This window comes from Labrus mixtus, chromosome 24 (assembly GCF_963584025.1).
Source record: "Labrus mixtus chromosome 24, fLabMix1.1, whole genome shotgun sequence".
NCBI lineage: Eukaryota > Metazoa > Chordata > Actinopteri > Labriformes > Labridae > Labrus > Labrus mixtus.
This window is the reverse complement of record NC_083635.1, coordinates 8,746,053-8,769,875: the sequence shown is the minus strand read 5'-3', so window position 1 is coordinate 8,769,875 and position 23,823 is coordinate 8,746,053. Positions and strand designations below refer to the sequence as shown.

The 23,823-nt window shown below is 44.4% G+C and overlaps 1 protein-coding gene across 2 annotated transcripts in view; it reads right to left on the bottom strand.

Annotated features, from left to right (window-relative positions):
* Positions 1 to 13,357, bottom strand: part of LOC132959501 (interleukin-1 receptor accessory protein-like 1) — a 221,972-nt gene extending 208,615 nt beyond the window's left edge. The window contains exon 1 of one of the 2 annotated variants that reach the window (XM_061032573.1): positions 12,804 to 13,357. The gene's annotated coding sequence lies outside the window, so the exon portion shown is untranslated. The remainder of the gene's footprint in view (positions 1 to 12,803) is intronic. The other variant, XM_061032572.1, reaches the window with a different exon arrangement.
* Positions 13,358 to 23,823: the final 10,466 nt, after the last annotated feature.

The window sequence follows — 23,823 nt, the reverse complement described above, 5'->3', positions numbered from 1 at the left end:
CGGACACTAATAAAACTCCCCAATGAATGAGAAAAGTCCATCCTCTGTCTTTTGCCTGCTCCACTTTTCAGGAAATGTGTGCTCAAACAGGCCGTTTGGAGATTTTCCCTTTATGACATCACAAAGGGCAGTAGCCCCTCCCCCAGGTGGGTGACAATCCCACAGCTAGGTGTTTGTTCTGCCCTCTGAGTCTGCCTTCTCACCGTAAACAATAGGACATGGAGCGAGAAAGCCCGAGTACACCCGAGCCCTTCCAGAGAGGGGGCGTGGTCAGACACCGCTCATTTGCGGTATATTTAAAGGTACAGACACAGAAACAGCCTGTTCTCAGCAAAGCTGAAATAGAGGGGTTTATAGACATGAGGATCAGAGTGGATTTAGAACAAGAAACTTCACACACATGATTTGGGGAGCTCTGAGACTTATTTAAACTTTTTGAAAAGGAGGATAATATGTGACCTTTAAAGCAATAGAAAAGGTCTCGGGTTCCTGTCAAAGCATTTTAACTTATTGTACTATCATTTCTTAAAGTATGTCTAAACTCGTCACAGCCGTAGACTCAGTTCAATGAAGCTTGCAAAGGTCACCTAAGTAAATAGACGATATTCCTAAAAGTAACGAAACTGTATGTAAATGTAGATTACAAATGTTTTTAGTCAAGTGGGGCGTCTAACCAAAGCAGATCACAGTATGACGACACTTAGGGGTCTTCATGAAAACAGAAATAATCCATTTCAGGTTTTGCTGAATCGATATTGAATTGGGAACTAAATCTATTGGAATGCTTAAATGAATCAATTGTTTGACTCAGCCCGGCAGGACATTCAGTGCCTACACCAGCCATTTTGCCAATCTTGATGTAAAAGTTGCAGAAAACGCTACTTATCTTAAACTCTGTAAAACATTCAAGTAATGCAAGTTATGATGGTTCTTAATGCAATTAAATGAAATGCATACAACGTGAAGATGTACATGACTTCAGTCTCTGCTTAATGCAGGCGATATCTCCACAGGGTGAGGACCTTAGACACCCCAATTATCTTTTTAGATCCATAACATAAGTAGCACTATGGGTGTCTTGTGCTAAATCACATGGAGATACACAGAATGAAACCTTAAAAGTTGTGCTACTCTCTGCTCCAGCCTGAAAATTCCCCCTCTCTGTCTCTGTCATTACCTCCTGTAAACTGCCTCTCACCCATGTCACCCCTTTACACCCTTCCTCCTACCTCCAGTCAGAAAATTGATATGTACTCAGCTCGGTGAGTTATTAACGTTTCTATTTGTGAGGAACACTTCTGAAGCCCTTACACCCTTGGCTGACGCACACGCACGCCCACACCGGTCCGTGCTTTCCTCACTGAATTATTCCATTTTAGATTATCTAATAACCCCGCATCCACAAGCCTCCGTGTTTCTTGACATGCTCGCAGGAAGCGAGAGAGGGAAAAGAGGATGCTTTTTGGAATCTAATCGACGTCTCTAAACATGTTGAACAGAGTAAATGTCTTCCAGTTAATGATTCTAGAGTAAAAATATGCACACAGTCCACTTCATCCCTGGCAACAGTGAGGGGGTTAAAAAATGACTCGGAGCATCAAGAGCACAATCAACAAATGAATAACGAACCATGAAAGACACACTGGAAGTAGAATCATTACACAACAGTGCAAGGTGATCTGGCCCAACAACCTCATTCCTGCTCCGACCTCCACCTTGTCCAAGGAAGTGTGGACAACATGAACGTGAGGAATACAAAAGGAGAAAGTTATCCTTGTCTTCAAAAAAATGGCTAGTATTCTTCAAAGTTTACATTTAATGTCACTATTTCGACATGTGTGCTTGGTTCTTATACATAATTAAAGTCCTCTCCTTATATAAAAATAACAATTGCACTTAAAAGGTCAAAGAGTCGAAACAAATCAGAATCAAATGAACCGTCATTTGCGCCATCGACGAGTGTGAAATGTCACAAGTCTGGTTGGTATAAAAATGCACAAATTGGGAGAAACAGAAGAAGTGCCGAGGACGTGACCTCGGCGTCCTCGCTGCACAGTTTGTCCCTGGTACTCATGAAATATGCAACGCAGGGAGTTCAGTCCTCGTCGATTTGCCACAGATGCTAAATAAAAGTTTTTAAAAAGGAGGAAAATTGTCCGGAAATTTGGTCACTTGGTTCACTTCCCTGAGCGCTGCCAAAGTCGCCCTTTAGCAAGGCGCCGGCGCCCCGCCAAGCAGCATCAGGGGGAGCTCGCTGTGGGCAGCCTCCACATGAGTTTCATTCGCAACTGTTTCCCAAAATGTTAAGTGTCTTATTCCTTGAGGTAACCAGCTGGTGGTGCTTCACCTCCAGCCAGGTAGCGTTAAACCAGAGGACGTCACTGGGACCGTTGTTTCAAACAATATCTGACGAGCTATGTGAAGTGTCCTTGAGCAAGGCAACGAAGCCCCCCCAAACTGCTCGGGGCGCTCTTTCATGTACAGCAACTCTGACGTCTTTCCATTAATGCATGTCCAGTAAGTTGGTGAGGCATGGGAAAAAAAAAAAAAAGCTCTTGGTAAAATGCAGCAAACAGAGTCTATAATGTATCATTTATATGTCTGCTCCCAGGAGCTGTTAGCTAGCAGTCAGGTTGACGAAATCCCCTTTCAACATATTCTATGGACGAATACTCGGCGCACTCACATTCCCACGCACGCACAAACAAACCGTCTGTGCAATCACGTCCAATTCTTCGTCCTGTTACCTGAGCCGCCTGCTAACTAGATCCTTTTATCCTCGCAGGCTGTCAGGGAAATAAGGATGACATTAAATGAACGAAGCCTCTCTCTCTCTCTCTCTTTGGAGATTCCAGGCCAGGGCTCGGGAGGCCTGAGGGAGGGGACGGATTGGAAGCGCGGAGAAAGACGAGGTGAAAGGGGACAGAGAGGATGAATTAAAAAAAAAAAAAACGCAGGAGAGGGAGAGAGGGAACGAGGAGACGGCGGCAATGAGAGGCAGTGTCATGAGGCCGTGCCAAGTAGCAGTGCAGAGAAACAAAAGGCGAATGTCCCGAGGAATGGTCTGGTGGATTCTTTTGCAAACAGTCCGTATTTAATCACGCAGAGTTTACTGTCCATGTGCATGGATGTGATTTTAAAGATTAAGCCAATTTGTAGCATCACTTTTCCAGCGTTATAAGACGTTGATTTCACAAAGCACTGACAAATATTTAGGACTTGTTGAGACGGCTGTTTGCTCACAGCTGCTGCGGGCACTGAAGCTCAGCTCAAATCGCCTCAAAGTTTTCTAATCAGCTCTGATGGATGTGTATTTATAGCTAGATAGAGCAGTGATAGACAACTGTTGCATCGGAGATCACTTTTTCCCTCCACACCTTCAGAACAAGACGCTTACACTGAGGTAAAAAAAAAAAAGGATCGATCCAGCTCGGTCTCATACTTCGTTTTCGCAGCAGAAGATCTGCATCGACTGAAGTTGCTCGTGCAGCCGAGTCCAGGAAGTCAGCTCGGTTCAAAACGCGTGCCTTTGTTCCCCACCCCCCCCATCCTCCCTCAGGGCTCGATCTGTACCGCCGGCGTCAATCAAACTCACAAAGTTCAAGGTGTGCAATGTGATTCACCTGGAGAGGAAGCATGCTACAGTGGCTGCTGAGTGACACTTTAAAAAAACCTCATGCTGCGGGGTTATCTCAAGTCGACACATGAGCTCCATCTATCTATCTATAGCAGCAGCAGGTTGTGTTTGCGCAAAAAACGTTCAGCAACGCCGCCGGAGAGTGAAAAAAAGAAAATTCATCAAGCCGAGGATGAGACTTCCGGGAAAAAAAAGCAACAGTGAGATATTCACAGGCTGAAGCTTTTTTTTTTTTTTTTTATCGTTTTCACAGCCACAACCTCAAACACACATTTCTACTCAGCAGCACCTAAATGTAAAAAAAAAAAAAAAATCTGTGACACTGAGACTGATCTGCTGCTGAACCGGGGCGAGGCACCAACTATAGCTCTACAGGACAGTATGCTAATGCTATTCATTGGAGAGCATCAAAGTCTTGGAGGAACTCGGGGCGGGAGAAGTACAAAAACACTGAATATTTCAGAGCTTCTTTTTTTTCCCTCTTGGTTGGCCCCTTGAAAAGGACCAGAAAGGTCGAGATCCTTGAGTACTACATTGTTTTATTGGGAGAACGGGGCACAAAATGAGACGTATAAAGGCCTACAAACACCCTGGCAGTTCATGTAGTTCGCCAAATTACTTCCGCTAAACATACGGTCGGTTCTCAGCATAACAACCGTGGGCTGATTTAAGGGGGAATGAAAGAGGATTGTCAGATTATTACCACCAGTTAATAAACGCCTACCCTACAGCAACTATAATCATTAAGGCTGCTCGACATTAATCTTGTTGATTTTTTTTTGTTTTTGTGTGTGTGTGTGTGTGTGCTTATCAAATCAACCAGTGGGAAGAATCATCTCGAAGAAAAACAAAACAAAAAGCAGAGCGAAATGAACAATGTAGCCCACAGCGAGAAACCAAACAGAGCCTTTGAAACGGATAATCAAAGTGTTTCTTCTTACAGACAATGTGCTGGAAAAGTGTACAGTCAATTTTCATCCGACGACTCTGTTGTGGTTGTGCGCTGCTGGGAAACATTGATTAACGCACAACACAATGAATGATGATGGATGTGCGGCGAGCGGCGTTTGAATAACTGGATTGGAATACACGGTAAATATTTCTTCCGGGCGATGATTGTAGGGACGGATGCACAAATGGCACCAGGTTAATAACTGTGGTATTCTGTATAACTGCATATTCAACTGTGTAGCACATAGGGGACGGCTATGGCTCAGTGGTAGAGTCGGTTGTCTCCTAACTGGAAGGTCGGGGGGTTCGATCTCCAGCTCCTGCATGTGTCCTTGGACAAGGTGGTAAAATGGTAAACGGACTTGAGCTTGTCGAGTTATTTTTTTAGTCTTCAAACTACTTAAAGTGCTTTCACACCACGTCACACCTACCCACCCCCCAAAGCAGTGGTTCTCAACTGGTGGGTTCGGGACCCAAAAGTGGCTCGTGGAGCTTTTTTCAATGGGTCGCGAACATGTGACTGGAAGTGTCAAAAAGTCTATGAAGCGCTCCTTCAAAAATGTTGGAATTGTTCCTTCTCTTAGTTTCGTACCATCTGAGGTCCAAACTGCAACTCATTTTCCTTCAATACATCTGATTGGTTGAAAACATATCCGAAATTTGGGTCACTATTTTTACAAAGGAGTTGGTTCAGGGGTCCTTAGGTCTAGAACAGTTTGGAACCAACTGATGTAAAGTGACCAATCCCATTCGTACACATTCATACGCAACCGACCAAGCAGCAGGAGCAACTCGGTTTTAAGTATCATGCCAATGGACACATTGGACATGTGGCTGCAGGAGCTGGGGATTGAACCCCCGACCTTCCGGTTGAGAGACGACCGACTACCAACTGAGGCACAGCCGCCCCACCTAGGACACTCGTGTGAGAAATCGAAAGACTAGAAAAGCACCATACAAGCTCAAGTCCGTTTACCATTTACATACACAAGCATGTCAAAGCTCGTCTTGTCCACCCTGAACCCTTTTTTCCTCTTAAAATGTCCCCTGCATGTCAGGACCAAACATCCCCATGCTCAAAACTAAACTCAAGTGCGAAGGTGAGCAGAGGTGCTGTAGTTAACCAGCGAGGGAGCTAACCGGCGCGATGCAAATCAGCCTTCACACAATAACAGACGAGCCACATCTGCGTGCCAGGCAGCTGAGATTCAATATCGTAGGACAAGGAGTGCTGCGTCCCCAGGCCCTTCTTGTAAAGTGGCCCATAAATCAAGAACCCTGTTGAGAGTCGGTCTCTGTGGGTCTGGCGGGGGGGGGGGGGGGGGGGGGGGGGGGGGGGGGGGGGGGGGGGGGGGGGGGTGTTGTGGCCTGGCTGGGATAAGGCACGATGGTAACCCGGTGTGCTGTAATGGGAAGGATGTCGAAGCTACAAAAAGTTATTGCCATCATTAGACAAAGTGGAGATTGGATTAGCACTGGAAATGTGATGTTTGAGTGTATGGATGATGTTGTGGCTCGGGGTGTTCGGCCATGCGTGTAAGTGAACTGGGTCAAACTGTACGTGCTGATTAGTGTTTGATTTACATTTCAAAGCTCGGGGAAATGGGGACAGTCGGGGGAAAAGGAAAATGAAAGACAGTTTACACAATGTTTCTGGCTCACACATTTGGGAGGATGTGTAGAGACTAAAAAATAAAAAATAAAAAAAAATTATCCAGCCAAAAATACCTGAATCAACTTTGGCAGCGATGTAATGGATTGACTTTTGGCAGAGCCCGGCGTGAGCCAATCAAATTTGTGCACAGCAGGTGGAGGGACTTGTGATGTGATGTGAATGGGACACGTTTGTTTCACCTGGCGAATCACAGCCAGTGAAGATACAATTATTGATCTGTGACAACTGAACAGAGATGTGAAAGTGTTCCGAATGCGAAATGGTTCAGATTTCCTCGTGTTTTCTTGTCTACTTTAAATGGTTTTATCAGAACTTGTAACCCATACAAGCGGGACAAATAAACCTGATTCTGATACTCTAATGAAATGATATTGGCAAGGTGATGAAATCCAGAAATATTGCAGATACTGATAGTCACTGGATAAGCTAATATCGGTCGATATTATCGGCCGGACGATAAATCGGTCAGGTTTTAGTTGAGCCTCGTTCTGAAATATCTGATGAAGATGACCAGACACATCTAGTACCAGAAGCAGGATGAAATCTAGCAATAAGATCAGTGGTAAATAAGAAGTCGCCCCGGGTTTCTGAACGCTTTGGCTAATGACAAATGAAGAATTGCTAATGAGGTGCTTCTTGATTCCGCTCATTATTAATTCCTTGACGTCGTGTTTCTATTTCAGGTCATGTCTGGCTCACAGTGGAGATTTCTGTCAGGTTTCCTGGAGAATAAACACGGCTGTATTCCTGTGCTGTTTTTGCAAATTGTCTCTACTTTTCATGCATGTGAGGTTCTCCCACTCGAGGAGATGTTTTTTGTACAGATGCATGAACAATTTCTATCAGTGAACGCTGAAGCCTTTTTTTTTTTTTGCAGCCCACGCCATCCCAAAAATGGGCAGTAAGAGGCTCTGCTGAATTCTCCGAATCGCTCGCCGACCGCCTCTTTAAAAAACGGGTCAAAATATGAGTAAAGATTGGTCGTTTGTGTTTGTATTTGGTAACATTGAAGAGATGTGTTTCCTCTGCGATGAGTTCATGCTGCGGTGCATTAGCTGCACAATAATGGAGCCTGAAGTCCCCCCCCCCCCACTGCAGAATGGCATTTTGTGTGATTTTTTATCTCCGCACCAACGTATGGAATGTCACAACAAAGCCTTCATGAATGAGTAAGCACGGATCGGATGACGAGAGGAGGGGAAATGGGAGGAAAAATTGCTCATTTCGCTTCCCCTGGCGCGCAATTTCCATCGTCTCTCCACGTCTCTGTGAGAGAGAAAAAAAAAAAAAAGCTATCTAAAACACATCAAGTTCATCTTTGTGGGCTGGATGGGGCCTCAGAGGATCACCTCCAGACATGGCGCGGTGGCAGTGTGGCTGAGAAGAAAGGATGAAAATGATAATTCGACCCTCTTGCTTATACCAATGTGCTGCTCATTTTACTGCTGATTTAACGGGGGGAGCAAATTTCATTTGAAAACTTACTTGCCCCCCGGCAAAGAAAAACACTGTGTATTGAGGTAATTGATCACACCTCTGATAGCCGTTTCATCAGACAGAGTTCAACACGAGTATTTCATCGCCTCTTTCTTCATTTTAGCCCTGGTACAATTGACCAGCACAACTCTCTAGCTCCAGGGCATGCTACACTGCAGCTGACCCCCCCCTGCCTTTTTATTCTCTGCTGTAACAAATGGGTAAATAAAGCGCCTTAAAATAGCATTTTACTCCACTCCACTTTATGCTTTTTGATGTCCCTGCAGACGCACAGAAGCAAACGCGGAATGACTTGCACGTTTTCTTTCAAGTGCAATGTAAAGAGACAGTTGGAAATGATGCCATTAACGTCCCTTTCTTGTGGTATTAAGCGCTGTTCTGTGAGGACAGCAAAGTCACAACATGCAGAGAGTAAATAAAGCAAGCGAAGCAGCAGCAGACTCTTAGCTCAGTTCATATCCATACACGAAGGCAATCATATCTAGTTGTAAAAAGAGAAGTGGAGCGCGTACCTCTCAACTAAATAAGAACAGGAAAGGTGGAAAAGAGAGCTGAAGGACCACAAAGAGAATGAGGCTAAATTTAAAGGCAGTTTGGTTTTTCCCCGTACAACATGGTAACCAATCGGTAAAGTATTGGCAGAGTGGCAATGACCCCCCTGAGCTGTCACGGACTAAATGATGGCCCCTGATCCAGGCGTGAGCATGAGAGGCTGCAATAGTCAAGACAACGCAAGGCAAACCCGAGACCAGAGTGCTCCGAGACAAGACCAAAGGTAGGACAAGACCGAGACAAGACCAACACCAAACACTGCGCAAAACACCCTAGAATCCGGAGGTTTTTCACGGATATTTCAAACTTTGACTAATATATGATGAAATCCTTGGTGGATACACAAGGAGTATCCATCACTGATAGTAAAATGTCCTATCTGGAGCATATCTTATCTACTGTCAGAATATGGATTTAAGATTTTTCTGATATGACTGATGTCGTATTTTGAATGCCAAATACATAATTTCTGGAGTCAGCTTATCGCGATACTACCAAAAATAACTCACAACGAGACGAGACCTTCAAAATGTTGCATACGATCACCGACTCGTTTGAACATCTTGTGCCCAATAAAATGTTAGAAAGGTGCTGAAAAAATCATCTTTGATTTCGTTGAAAGAGCACCACTCAATCAATATGTACTGTGTTTTACATCAAAACAGTATGAACCATGGGTTATTTCCCAAAGGCAAGGTCTGCAGTAATGCAGTTTCAAGACATGTGTTGAAAGGGCCCGAAGAGAGCTAATGACCTTGACAATTTAACAACCAGAAGTTGTGAGTGTGGACTCCACGATTGGGCCGATGAGGAAAAGGCTTCCATGGGTATGGGTAGTACAGTTATATGACTGCTTTTCTGGATGTTATCCAATAATGTCTTTTGGCTAATCCCTAAAATAAATGGGTTAGTCCAGCTCATTGAGTTGTAAAACAAGCCACAATGGTGTAGCATACCAAGAGACACTCGAGTTTTATGCGGACGCCCAATTCCATGGTGTGTACACAAATCTGGGTCATATGATAATGAATGATATTATAGTGCACTTCTGGCATCCTTGTTGAAAATGATACACCTAATTTAATGAATTACATAATCAGTTGGCCAGTTACAGGGTTGGTAGCCATTAGAGGGTACAGGAAAAACCTAAGGGGGTCTTCCAAAGATATACCACAAACATTATAGAGTTGTCACTGCTACACAAAATGTGTTTCTATTGTTCAATGCTGATTTTACCCTTCCAGGTAAAACCAGACTTCTTGTTGCAGACTTCTTCAAGCCCTAATGGGGGTCACAAGTGGCTTTTTTTAAAAAGGTTTTCCCAATCCTTAAAGGCCACAAAACACCGGCTTTCAAGTACGCTGACCTACTTTAATCTTGGCGAAGATTCAACCACAAATGTAAAAAGTTGTACCTGAAGTAAAACCTCAGGGTGCTTAGATTAGTTGAAAACCAGGCTTTCACCCGAGGTCGCCATGATTCTTCTTTATATGAGAGAGGCGACATGGCCAGACGTATTGTAATCTAGCCGATCTACCATACTTGTCAATTCATGACATGATGGCTGCAACAAAAATAAATAGCTCTGAATCCGATCGATGCCCAATGATTGCGATGGAAAATGGAACAAGGCTCGGGGAAAGAGGGATCTCATCTTCACGGGAATTGGATTTTCAAAAAAAAAGATTTAACTGAGAGCGTGTGTGTTATGCATGTAGTCCACGGCTTCTATCGCTCAGATCTCAGGACAGTCGATACGTCTGCACGGCATACAGCACGGGAATGGAAGATGCTCGAGCTCAGGTACTCGCAACACATGGTATCACGTGCATAAACAAGGAAACTGGATCATCTCTCAAGATTTCCATTATCCCTCGAGGCTTATTAATGTAATCTGAGAGCCGAGATTGAGGTGACCCAGTCTCGACTTCCCCACAAATCCTCATCAATTGCTCCAATCACTCCTCACAAAGAGCCAATACTCCCACAGCCAGACAATCCGTATTTCCCACCGCATTAATGGACTCTTTCATTTGAAAGCCTTTGACTGCCCGCCCCTTGATTGCAAAGCCAAGGCCAATAGGCCTCAGTGACAGCTCCTGGAAAATTAAAAGTATCAATCAAGCGAGGGGAGGGCATACGCTTGTGATGTGTTCAGGTCCCTCATTTTCCAACAGAAAGGAGAATCGTAGCATAACAGGGTCAAGTGCTTTTTGCAAATGCTCGTCATGGTGTGTTTTAGCCGATTTGAAGCAAGACGAGGGAAATGCTGCTCCTGAAATGACATTTTTCATGGACACAATTCCAAGTTTGATCTCTTCCTGGTGGTAAATTACACTTAATGACCCATCTGAATGGTGTAATCACCCCCCAATAGACTGTGCTGACTTGCAATTATTGTATAAATATCTGGGCAGGCGTCATAATCAATTGTGCAAGAATGGTTTAAAGAAAGACCCGCTCAAATATAATGTGATAAAGTATTGAAAGATTGTAATAGTGATAAACCCTCAAATGAAACAAGGGCTTCATGGTGCATTAATGTGCCCTTTAGACCGACACTTAATTCCTCACAAAGCAGAGGAGGAACTAATGCTGCTGGGTAAACTTGACCAGCATGAAAAAAGTGCCAATGCCGGACGACATAATCTCTGTCTAAATCAATTTCTGTGTGAGAGCACTCGACTCGGCTCGATATGGAGCTGCAGGGCTTCCGTTAAGTGGCCCGCTGCCACTTACCTATTAATTCATGTGCTGCTGGTCGGTCCTCCAGCGAGGCTTAACCCCAGATGTTGGAGACAAATACAGACGGTATGAAAAAATGAAGGTCACTAAACAAGAAAGTTTGTTTGGGAACAGAAAACAATGCCGAAGGTAGAGTGCATTGCAAGCTAATGATGAAGCAGTAGACATTAGCAGCAAAGTCAATGTTGACAAAATGAGAAAATCAGATGTGATGGACGACATATTTCATATTATTTTGTCATTTAAGGGCTGCACTATATGAGAAAAACAAGCAATGTGTGACAACAATGTTTAATTAATAATGCAATCACAATATAAGATGGGGGCAAATACATATCAAAGGGTGCATGCATGTCTATCATGTTTGCAAACATATCCTCAATCCAAAATAGTACTTGTGTTCTCACCATTACATTGGCACCAATTAACTAGCTTTAGCTTCATCTTCACCTTGATCCAAAATGGGGCGGAAATATGGCTGTCACAACCAAACCTCTCGATGCACACGCTGATTGAGAAATTGTTGACTTGTTCAAATACATCGTTTTATTCTATCTATTGTGATATATTCTGAGTTTTTAGATGTGTGAATTTGAATGCTAATACAGCCACAATGAACTGGGGTGATTCACTGAGCAGCCCTTATAGGTTGACTAGAGGAAGAGCATCAGTCTTGCAGTTGTTCCTTGATGAAATGGTGAGTTGAAACTGGAAACACCAGCAGCAGCACCTTGAGTAACTCATCTATAGTGAATGAAGAGGGACAAGGAGGTAACCCCTCCTCTTTACCCCATTTCTTTTTTCTTTTTTTTCAGGCAACATCTGCTCCAGCCTCTTATCAGTTTCACTCCCTGATCCCCAAATATGTTTTAAGTGGCAGGTCAGAGCCTGAGCGGAGCCCTGACATACCATCCAGCCAATCATAGGCCGTCATCCATCCACGCAGGGCACGAGAGGGGGGGGAAATACCAGCGGGTATATTGAGGAGAGGCGCAGAGAGAGCTGAGTCGCCAAGCAATCACTCAGCAGAAATTATTTCAAATAACTAAGCCCGGGCTCCTCTCGCCTTCCCTCTCCAACACACACACACACACACACACACACACACACACACACACACACACACACACACACACACACACACACACACACACACGAGCAACCCATATAACAACCAACAGACGCAAGCAATCGCACTTCCACAGTGGCGCACACACATCCAAATACACATATTGCTGACGCACTGGAGCGACACGCAAATGCGCACAGTGTTACACAATTAACGTCGAGAGAGAGAGAGAGAGAGGGGGGGGGGGGGGGGGTGGGACAACGCGTAAAATCAACAGTTCGTGTCCACTGGCAGGCTGTAACCACTCTTGCTTGGATGATTAGCTTTTATTAGAAGAATCCAGAAGACTTTCAGCATTCCACTTCTCTGTCGTACTGCAGCCGTGGGCACTTCCACGGAGCAGGCTCCGGCCGCAACTAAAGCAAAGTGAGCGACTGCAATCCATGCGCAAAGAGAGGAGGGAAAAAAAAAACATGCTCGCTCCAAATGCGCATTTAAAGTGCCGCGTATTAGGAGATCACGAATCCCGGTCGTTCAAGCCATGCAAATCTGTGCACACGAAACGACATCTCAGGTACCCTTAAACTGCTTTTTACACATGGACAGATTGCAGCACGAGCATCGGACCAACTTTGGAGGCGTTTTAGGTTTTTTTGGGGGGGGGGGATGTAACTTACCCACAAACAGTTTCCAAATGATAGCGTTCACTCTGCCGTCAGTTCTGATAGCCCCCGCACCATCACGGATCTGTCAGAGTCGATTCTGGTCTGCAGAGTTGGAACAGAAACGTTTTCAAAAAAAGCAAAGAATTCCAAGCTGCGAGATAGTGGTCCACTTCTCCAAAAAACAAAACGCAGCGTCTAATCCCAGAAATCACATATTGCCAGCGTTGACTGGCGCAGAACGGAGCCGAATGAACACCTGCAGCCGGTCACTTTGAAACAGCAGGAGAGAGGGGAATGAGGAAAACCATGACAGTGATTAGGAGAATGGTCGACAGAATCAATGGAGGGCTATAATAAGAGGAGGCAATTACTCGGATTTATCCTATTAGATCAGCTGCTCGGTCGCTCCACAGCCATGCGGCCCCCCGGCAGGTGAGCACCGCGTTCAGCAGGACTGCACAAGCGCAAATATCCAAAGTGATGTGCAGGAAAAAAAAGACACATCGGACGCCGTCTCTCTCTCTCTCTCTCTCTCGCCCTCTTTCTCTCCCCCTCTCCCTCTCTCTCTCTCTCTCTCTCTCTCTCAGAGCGCCGCTGAGTCAACGCGAGATGAGTCAAGTGCGCAAAAATTTAGCAAAAAAAGCAAAGCTCGCAACGGGGATGTGCCATCAAAATAAAAGCACTACAATGTTGTGTATTCATTTGCAGCCCTGCATTACGCGATTCTCTCACAAACACTGGCATTGCACTTGTCTCGTCGCCTGGTACCGCAGTGTTTCTCTCACATGTTCCTTGATTCATCATTTTTCTTATAACAAGTTGATATTCAAGGCTGTTCTGTGCACATATATTCCCGTAAAGCTTTTATTCTGAAGGCCAAATTACAGGCGCTGCTCCCTCAGTTTGTCTGCCTTCACTATGGAACCGTGTGAACGCTCGTCAGACCTTGCGTTCCTCTGGAGTCTTCATCCTCCACATGGCGCAGCGGCTAAAAGCTTCCCAGCAAACACACGTGAGGGAAAACGATCCAGCTCGTGTCATGTTAGGAGACTGAATTCATAATGTGGGAGTTACTTTTTCCTCGCCTCACACTAAAGGATCGACCTGAGGCGAGTGCACGGGCGGGCAGGCAGCCATGGCATGCATTGCAGCTCAAGTTGGAGGATAGACGCACTGCCGCCCAATGGAAAGAACAGAAAAGGTCTGAAATGTAAACTGTGAAAAAGCAAGTGTCAATTAACTCAATTTGAATGAAAATATGTAAAAAAAAATAAAAATAAACTTTAATCTTTCCTAATCATGGGATTCATTTCTCAATGAGTCATAATCCTGGTATGATGAACTCAAATAAATGACCGTTGTTGGAATTCGACTGATCCCAGTCTTTGAACTGTGGGATGAAGTTTAGCGCAGTTTAGAGCCTGACCGATTCATCGGCCAGCCGATAATATCAGCCAATATTATCTTATCCAGTGACTATCAGTATCAGTTCATTTTTTTCGCAGATATGTGCCAATACTACTCGATTCATTCACCAAATATCATTTAATTTGAGTATTTGTGATTTACTCTAGCGGTTCTCTTTCTCCAGCAGAGGGCGCTATAAGCATCATCACTCTCCAGAGAGTCGAGCGGTGATGCACGTGCATGCGCAGATACTTTCCAGTTGAGCATCCGTCTTGTCTTCATTATATATTTTCTCCACAAATGTTAGATAACTGCATTTGCGGGATCAATGCAATACATGTGTATATCTGTCTAGCTCTACAGATCAAACATAGATCTTAGAAAGAAATCGGTATCAGATATCGGCCCCCAAAAAATCCTAAATCGGTCGGACCCTTCACTGAAATAGAAGTCTGTATTGAAAAATCTGAGTTTGTACTTCAGAGAAGGAAGACTTTACACCACTGTGCAGTTTATCCTTACTTGACGACAGTATTCATTCAATTGCATCAACATCACCATCTTTTTCCCTGCTCAGAGCTAACGACACACTGTGACGAGTGACTAACACGACTGAAAAACTCTGGAAGGAATCAATCTACACAGTTGCGGTATTACCAATACTACTGAATAACCGAGGACTTGCATTCAACAGGCAGAAGAAACCTGTTGATTCAGTAACACTCAGTAGAGGAGCGGTGCCGCTCCTTTCGCCAAGAGTCAGAGCCCCAGCCCGCTTCCTTTCATCATCTTGGACTTAAGACAAGCGAGACACGAGTTGAAACACGACATTAAGCGGGTGGAAATGTTCAAAAATCCATTCCGGCACATAGCCTATGTCAGAGCTCCAGACAGACGGAAAAGAGAGAAGCACTTCGGTGCCCTCTGATCACTGAGCATGTGAGTGTCAGAGCCAAACATTCAGAGGACCAGGAGACTCAATCTGAGCCATTATCTGTCACAAATCACTATTTAATGCTACTTTTAGTTAGCCTCCGATGTGACGGGTAGGTTGAGCAATCAATGTTTCAACCTGTGTTCACTACAACCAGACCCTTGTGTTTAAATCGATATTGAGGGTATTGAAAAAGATCCATATCGTTGCAGAACATAATGCCAGTGCCGGTGTTTATACTGGTTTTACTGCCCACCCATAGCTCAGTCACATTTACTCTAATCTTTACTCCTTCAACTTGTTTTCTAGTGCCGTTTTTTCCCTCAGAACAAAGTTTTCCTCCCTGATCCTCCCTGACCAATCACAAGCCATCATCAATCCAAGCTGGGCTGTAGAGGGAAATACCAGCAGATACTGATGAGAGCGCTGAGTCGCCCTTCAAGACGCTGAAATGTGTGAGTACTCGTTGATGGTATTTACACAGATGCGACAACGTTACCAGAAAAGCATTCTAAGAGATTTCTCATGACACTTAGTTTGGAGTGTGCCTGTGAAGACTTTCCGTTCAAAGGGCCACTTAGCCCTAACACCTCAACGTAGCCCTCCAATCCAGGAGAATAAGGGCCGCTTCTAGACGTGAACGTGTAAAACATACGGGTAGGGCTAAGTGGTGGGGTCAAGGAGTATATACTGAGCCTGAAGGTGATGCATGGACAGTCAGGCTGCTTCCTGTCTTTCTTAAAACGTAGGTGTGAAGCAGATTAAGGACGGGCAGGTAAGCGGGCCACCCTGGCCGTAATAATAAAAAGGACCCATTTGAATTCCCTTCTCACTGGGCCACCCTGTCAAGACTTTGGCCTCTGGCACAACGTTTCTGTGAGAAGAATTTCGATGAGGGGAGGGCTTTGAGGAGGAGGAAAAACCAGCCGCCTCGGACTGAAAATGTGCACTTGTGAGCTTTCTTTGTCGTAGGCGGACCCTGACGTGAATAGAGGTTCCTTAATGAGCAGAGAAGTGGACAAACAGGCATTGATTCCCTCCTTCTATCCGAGGTTGTCGCCCGCAAATGGCCTCAACTCGATCAATCGTTTAGTGTGTAACTTTGGGGATGAGTGGCTGTTGATGGCCGATTGTTTTTTATTGGTTGGTTGGTTTATCGGGGCCTGAAAGAGTCGTAAAGGTTAGAAAAAAAACAAAACATAAAAAGATTTATCTCCATTTAAAAATACTTTTTTGTGCTGTGATGTAAAATGTTGTAACTGGAGCCTGACCGATAAATCGGCCAGCCGATAATATCAGCCGACATTAGCATATCGAGTAACAATCGGCATCAGCTAATTTTTAGCGTAGATATGCACAGATATTTGTAGATTTATTCACCCAGGCAAATTTCATTTGAGTATCGTTGTATTCCACTAACATTTCTCTTTCTGGCTGTCACCAGCGGAGGGCGCTATATGGATTACAACAAGCATTATCTCTCCAGATTGTCAAGTGGTGATGCACGTACATGAGTCGTTACTTTCCAGTTGTGTTTGATAACTGCATTCAAGGGATCAACGCAATAAATGTGCATATCTATATCTACAGATCGGAGATATATCTAAGAAAGATATCGGCCAATATATCGGTATCGGCCCCAAAAACTCTATATCGGTCGGACCATAGTTGTAACTTCTTTAAAGTCAATTCTGTGTTTATCAGTTATGCTCTTCTGTCCTGTTATGCTTTCCTGCAAAACCAGTCAGCCTTCTTGGACAAATTAAGTTAAGTTAAATTGCTCCTTGTTGGGGTTAAGAGCCCACCCTAAAAGCCAGACTGATAAACTCAAAAAAACATCATCCCTGAGCTCACCAAACCAGCTGTTTTCCAGCATGTTCAAAGCTGCCAGTTTCACACTGAATCTCCACCCTAAACAATGAAGTCGAGTTGTAATGTGTTCCAATTAAAAACCCTAATGACATACCGTGTTGAAAACATGTCAGTTGTTCTCCTGGAACGATCAACAACATGAAGGCGAAACTCAGCTTGTGAAACTTGTGTTCAAACGAAACCTCCTGAAACGGCATTGTGAAAGATGAGAACCTTTAATTCCGTGTTAAACTTTGTCTGAAATGTGTGCAGATGTATCATTTACGAATGAAACTCTTTACAAAGTTGCGGTTTAAAAAACATCCTCACATCTCCGACTTGAATTAAACCAGGAGGGGGAAAAAAACAGCAACAACATTGTACTAAAAAACGCAAAGAGTCGGATCTGAAAGAAAGAAAGACGTCTTTAAAAAAAAAGGGACAAACTGCAGTCGGTCGTTATGCAAATGTGTGATGGCGTTCTCGGTGGAGTGAAGGAGCGATGAGATGAGAAAACGATCTTAAAGAGTGTCTTATTTAATGACTCACACGGAAAGACGAACAGCACAGGCTGGGCTTTTCAAAACATCTGCAGGAATGAGGTCATCTTTGATCACAGCTCGCTGTTCTGAACAAAAGTGTTGCTGTTGTTGCTGCGTTTAAAATCAAGGCCTACAACAAATAGATTCCGATAATGCCGACATATTTGACCTATTTACATGTGCTGTGGGACTGTCTGGAGGGACGGGACGCTTTGTGGTTACAGGAACGAGCATTCCTTTTTCACCCAACGATGCTATTCTGATTCTACTCTCTTTAAAGCATCTTGACAACAAGCCTCCTGATGTGATAACAGAGTGCTATTCAAGACATCCAAACATCTATTTACATGGTTATTTCAAATGCCATTTAAACAAGCACAGGATTCTGGTTCAATGAAACTCGGTTTAAGAACCCACTGCAGCATATTGTAACAGGTTGCAGCCATATGTCTGGCTTCCTCCCGCTCTCTCCACCTCATCTGAACCGGCAGTGATAACCAGATATCGCTTCACGAGACTGTTTTCAGAGATGGCTACGAATTTAATTGGGGTAATGAGGTCACTGGAGGAAGCCTCCAAGCCCTTCTCCAATTACCGCGCACCAAACACCAACAGGAGTGAGCAGGAGTTACTTTACTTCCCCCAGATTAAGCCCAAGATCTTTCATTTTTTTTTACAATTTTAACTTTTTATTTAGTCGTGCTGTTTTCAAATTCTAAATCAAAGAGACAGAAGATGCCTTCAATCTTCACGCCCAGTGTATACACATGGAGTCTGTTTCCACCTACAGATATCAGTGATGTCTTACACACACACATGCATGCCTCTACTCAAGGCTGACATTCTCTAGGAGCTCTGAGGTTCATCACTCACCACTGTTTGTTGTTTGCACATGTTGGATGGTCGTCTTTGTCCGTACGTAGACTTAGACCCTGCCCTGTTCTTATTTTTACATCTATCTCAGGTCTACTTCCTTCATATCATCTGACCTCCCATCGGTCACAGGAGTACAGGGACTGTGGTCTTTGCGGCTCCCTTAACTCAGATAGAACCTGGGACTTAACGGGCTGCTCTCATTGGACGCTTTTTTAGACGACGTTGAATGACTTGGAGGTGGACACAGTTTTTTTTTCTCCTGGTTGGATAAAGGGTTCAGGAGGTTCAGGCATCGTCTTCCCTTATTCAACCCATGACACGTTTTCCAATCTTATTCCTCAGCTTGGCAGCGGTGCAATGACAGAATCTTCTATTAATAGTGCGGCATGATTTGTAGCTAAACATTTTTTTTTTAAATGAATAATTACAGGCGACCTCCCTTGCTGAGAAGAACGAGCGTGCGTTTTGGGGGGCTGATGTCATCTCACAGTTGATGCATAATTCATCGGCCCACCTCCGATTCAGTTCGGCTACCCAGAGAAGATTTAAGGAGGTACAATTTGTTGTAAGTTTGAATGTGTGTTTCTAACATTAGTGTAAAAAGGCGTTTTTTCCTCACAAGCCCACTAAGCGTGTAAGGATAAGCAGTTCGCATCCTTAAGCCAAGAGTTCCAGCCTGTGACAGCAGTGGAGGGCACTTGCAGTCTGCTGAACGCGGATCAGTCTGAAGTACTGTCGAGGCACCAAGTGGAGAGCATATTCTGTCTGCTCGCCTTCAGCACGCAAGAAGAAGGCGACACATGGGGTGTCGCAAAGTCACAGCAAACACCCGCTGAGCCAAACAAAAGAGGGACCAGATCATTTGTGCATGATGGATGTGGGTTTTTCTCTGACAGTCCAAATCGCCGTGTCGTGTCAGCTGTGGGAGTCCATTTATTTCATACTGCATGGTGCACTCGGCCGGGGAGCGAGGCGCACTCGTGTAAACATGTTTTTTTTTTTGGTTTTTTTTAAGGCTGTTTGCAGGGCTATCAGAGTTAAAAATGTTGGTTCTTAAAAATAGCGATAACGACACACATCAGTGGTCTACAACTAAATCCCACCTGGACTCATTTTTCCCCCTCAGCATGCTTTCAAGCCTTATGTAAGTAGGAAAAGAAAGAAAGAAAAAAAAGTCACTGAACTGACTGCCTGCTTTCCTAAAATAAATAGTTGCACGCTCTGGCAGAGGTAAGTCTGGTAGCAGATATTTTTATAGCCCTCCTGGCCTACATTTGACAGCTTCAAAAGGTATTACTTGTCAGGGAGCCACTGTTTACTCCTAATGTGTTTTTACTCTTCAAGCTTGTCTGAATGGTTTTATTTCACCTGCCCAAACAGACTGAACACGAGTAGGTAATTTAGACCACTTTTAAAAAAATGGGCCTGATGCTAACTGCACCAAATACATACAATGAACTACTGAGAGTGTAGCTCTATGTCCTCTTGTCACCTTTGAACTCTGCCACAGCAATGGCCTCTACACATTAGGCATTTTTGGACCGCAGGAACACTTTTTTTTTTTTATAGTTCTAGGATCTGTTAGTACCCTACATGTTTTGTATTGATTCTGCACCACAGGAACCATGAACTCTTTTTAGTTCCTAGAACCCCGTTTAGAGGAACCTTTTTCAGCTCCTGCTTCAGAGTAAGTACTCTCTCAGCCAACCCAGTCTCATGTCAAAATGTGTAATACCTACGTTGTACAGTATTGTCTTTATGTATCAAGGATTGTTACATGTTATAGTTTATAATGTTGCTAATATGCATCGATCTGTTCCAATCGTTTTATTAAATTTGGTTGTAATGTAAGACATCCATAAAAATGTAACAGAAATCATTATTTATTGCATAGGAGCTTAGTTTGATGTCTAGGGTCTGACGTAACCCGTTTTAAGAGCCGCGAACCGAACGTCCGCTTCCTTCCGGTTCGTTGTTGATAGCGTCCATAGCTACCACCACAGCAACAGTAGAAAACGTAACATCCCAACGTTTTTCTAGCGAGACCTGAAAGAATCTTCGTAGAAACGAACAAACTAAAGATCATAAACATAAACCGAACGAAGATTATGAAGATACAATGTACATTTATCGCCAGAAAGGTTATCAAAACGACACTTAAGCCTCAAACTATCTTAAAATATTGCATTTTCCACCGAAAATAGAAGGGATGTCCGCCATGTTTTTTTTTTCGCCAGGGGAAAACTGGGCAGTCACGTGACCTGAGGTATGCCTATACAAAAGAATAGGCAAAAGGAAACGTAGGCATGTCACAATTTTAGATCCCTTATTGTGAAATTACTCCGTTTTGCGCTGTGGACCAACGCAGGTATTACACATTTTGACATGAGACTGGGTTGTCTCAGCCTAAATTGATTGAGCCAATCTAGTACCAACGACCCCAATTTTTTTTTGGGGGGGGGGGGGGGGGGGGGGGCCGAGACAGCCAAAGGGCGACAGGAAGCGCTGGGAGCAGAGAGCAGGGGGATGACATTCAGCATAGAGCCGAGGTCGGATTTGTACCTACAGCCGCTGCGGGACTATAGCCTCCATATGTGGGGCGCACTTCACGACCACTAAAATCACCAAAAATTGACAAAAAATACAGAAAATAGACGAGAGAGGAAACACAAAGCGATTTTGACATATCAAAGTGGAATATTCAAAATCTTGACAGTATTTCCTGCCAGCTCCTCCCACCACGGCGTCCTCCATATTTTGCATAAGCGAGGGTGCTGTAGCGACTGTCGGCCGGCTTATGTCACTTTCATATCAGACATCACCATGATGGAGCGATAGCAGCCATGTCATTTTTTATCACATTTGTTTGACCTGACCTGACTTTGGTTTGCATGTTGATGTCCACTCCATATGGGCGGCACAAACCCAGAGAACAGATCAAACTTAAGATAGCATTTCCAGAAGCCCGCAGTGCCCCCAGAGCCGTCTCCATATCCCACCCAACTCAGCCCTGATCTCTGCGTGATTGCATGAGGTCTACGAGCAGCTGGGAGAGAGCTGCTGTGCTTAGCCGGGGAAATGATGAAAGCTCTTTTCTTTGACTGCGAGTGTTTGAGGCTTTCGCTACAGTTTCCTTTCTTTTTCTTTCAACAGAAGCGTACAAGCTCGGGAGTAAAGCGGAGGACGAGGAAAGAGTTCAAGGTGCGTCAGCGACTGGCTAACCTTAAGAAACAAAACACAGGTGATTAGTGTGCTAATATAAAAGGACGGCCGCCCCCCCTTTGGTCAGCCGTGTGTTACATAACAGCCTTCTAGATTAGATGTTATACTATGAAGAAAAAAAAAGACATAGCAGATGCAGATTTGTTCAAGAATAAAATAGAAAATCCAATTTTTACTCCGTCACGAACAGATCGTTAATGCAAAGAAGTTGCCTAAAAAAAGTATTCACTAAAGTTTGCAGCCCTCTAATCGTATTTTTGACGATGCAGCTCAAGTAGAAAATTAGGCCCGACGCATAAATACACCGGGGAGGGAGCGATGAGCAGCATGAAATCTGAGGCAGAAGGAGATATGTGCTTCAAATCTTTATTCACGGAGAACGTGCGGCTCCACATGTTTTTTTTATCATCCGGCAGGAAGATGTGACTCCTTATTAAAACAGCCAAAAGAGAGTGTACATTTTATTGAAGCCTATATTTTTAATGCATGTACTGCCCCCTGTGGTTCAACAGCATGCACGCTTTGTTAATCTGTGCTCACCATGCTTTGAGATTTGAAATGTTTGCCGTGAGAAACAGAAAGGGATACTTTGAAATTCAATCTTACACCTCGTACAGTTCATTATGCGACTTTGCAAATATGCTAAAATATCTCGAGATTGCTAATTTGGTGTGGAAGCAATCCTAGATGTCACTCTAAATAACTCTCTTTGTTCCTTTTTTGTACGGCTGTATTTCCTGAATTGGATTTGGAATACCGACGCAGCGTCTGATCCATCCATAACGTCCTGCACATTTCCCTCAAATGTTGTTGAGGTGGCAGGTGAGCCTCATGAATAATAAGCTCCGCTCGGCTTTGTAGTGCTAACCAGGCCATCCGGGGCGTGCACTTTGATTTATGAATGATGCATCAGGAGATCCAATCGAGGCGTTCGGCACGCGGAGACGAAAGAGGCGCCTGCGCGGTCTCATGGACATCACACCTCCCTCTAATCAACGGAGGCACACCCCAGGTGGTCCGCATGTGCTCCGTGTCAGACCTTAGATCGGATCTGAGACGAGCGCCTCAAGATGGAACAAAGAGGATTCATTAGTTCTGACAAGAGCAGGGGGGGGGGGGGGGAATGAGCCGCGAGCAGGGGCGCTCAAAATGGGATTGGTGTTAATTTTAGGAGCACTCAACTGGGCGACGTTCCCGGGGACAAAACAATGAGAGCCCTTATTGGTACAGGATTAGAAACATGTGGGCATCTCATGTTACTAATAAATGACCGTTCAAGCTGCTGCTTCCTAAAAATGCATAATGACGCCTACACAGCTGGCAGGGGGGCTTCATCCTAACATGTCGCTAGCAGCAGCTCATTGGGACTGGATATGGACGAGTGCCATGCTGCACATCCAAGTGTGTGAGGTTTAAGATGTTATGAATATTGACCTGAAATAATTAAGGAGCACAGGTTTATTTGGCATTAACCATTAAGATCAAGAACAAAATGATATGGCCCCTAGTTGGGCTGTTACAGAAAAACGATGTCCACACCTCCAGGGCCAAAGAGGGGAGAGAGGCGAGAGTGAAGGCCCGAAGATGGGAGGTGAAAGTCGGGCACGTGGCGAGACGATCTCCCCCCCTCTAGTCCTCTGGTTCTCAAAAAAAAAAAAAGTTACTCCACAACTCCAGGACCAAAAATGACAGCATCTTTTAGCACTCAACCTTCATGTACACAAAGAGCAGGCATCAACCCTTCTTCATACATTTGTCAAAGTAGCCTCTTCGTCCTCCTTATCATGAAATGATTCCGCAAGGTTGAGCAGCAAACACTCGCCTGTGTGTGTGTTTTTGTTCTTTCTTTAATGGGCCCCCTCGCTTCATTTGGACTTTAAGCTCATACATTCGTAATGGGAGCTTCTTTTTTTCCCCATGTCGCTCGACTAAAACAAGAGCCGCCAAAAGGCTTCTGAGAAGTTCTACAAACTAGTCTCGACCCAGAATGTTTTTCATCAAAACGCGGATGAAAGCGTGGGGGGGGAGACGGTAAATCTTGAATGCCGCTCTTGATGTCGTCGCTGCTTTCTCTTTGTCTTGCTGGATTATTAAATGAGACATGCAGGAAAAAAAAAAAAAAAAAAAGGAAGTGGTGACGACTAATCGCAGGAGAATTTACAAAATAGCGGAAACACAAACCGGTCCTGTGTCGCCCAGC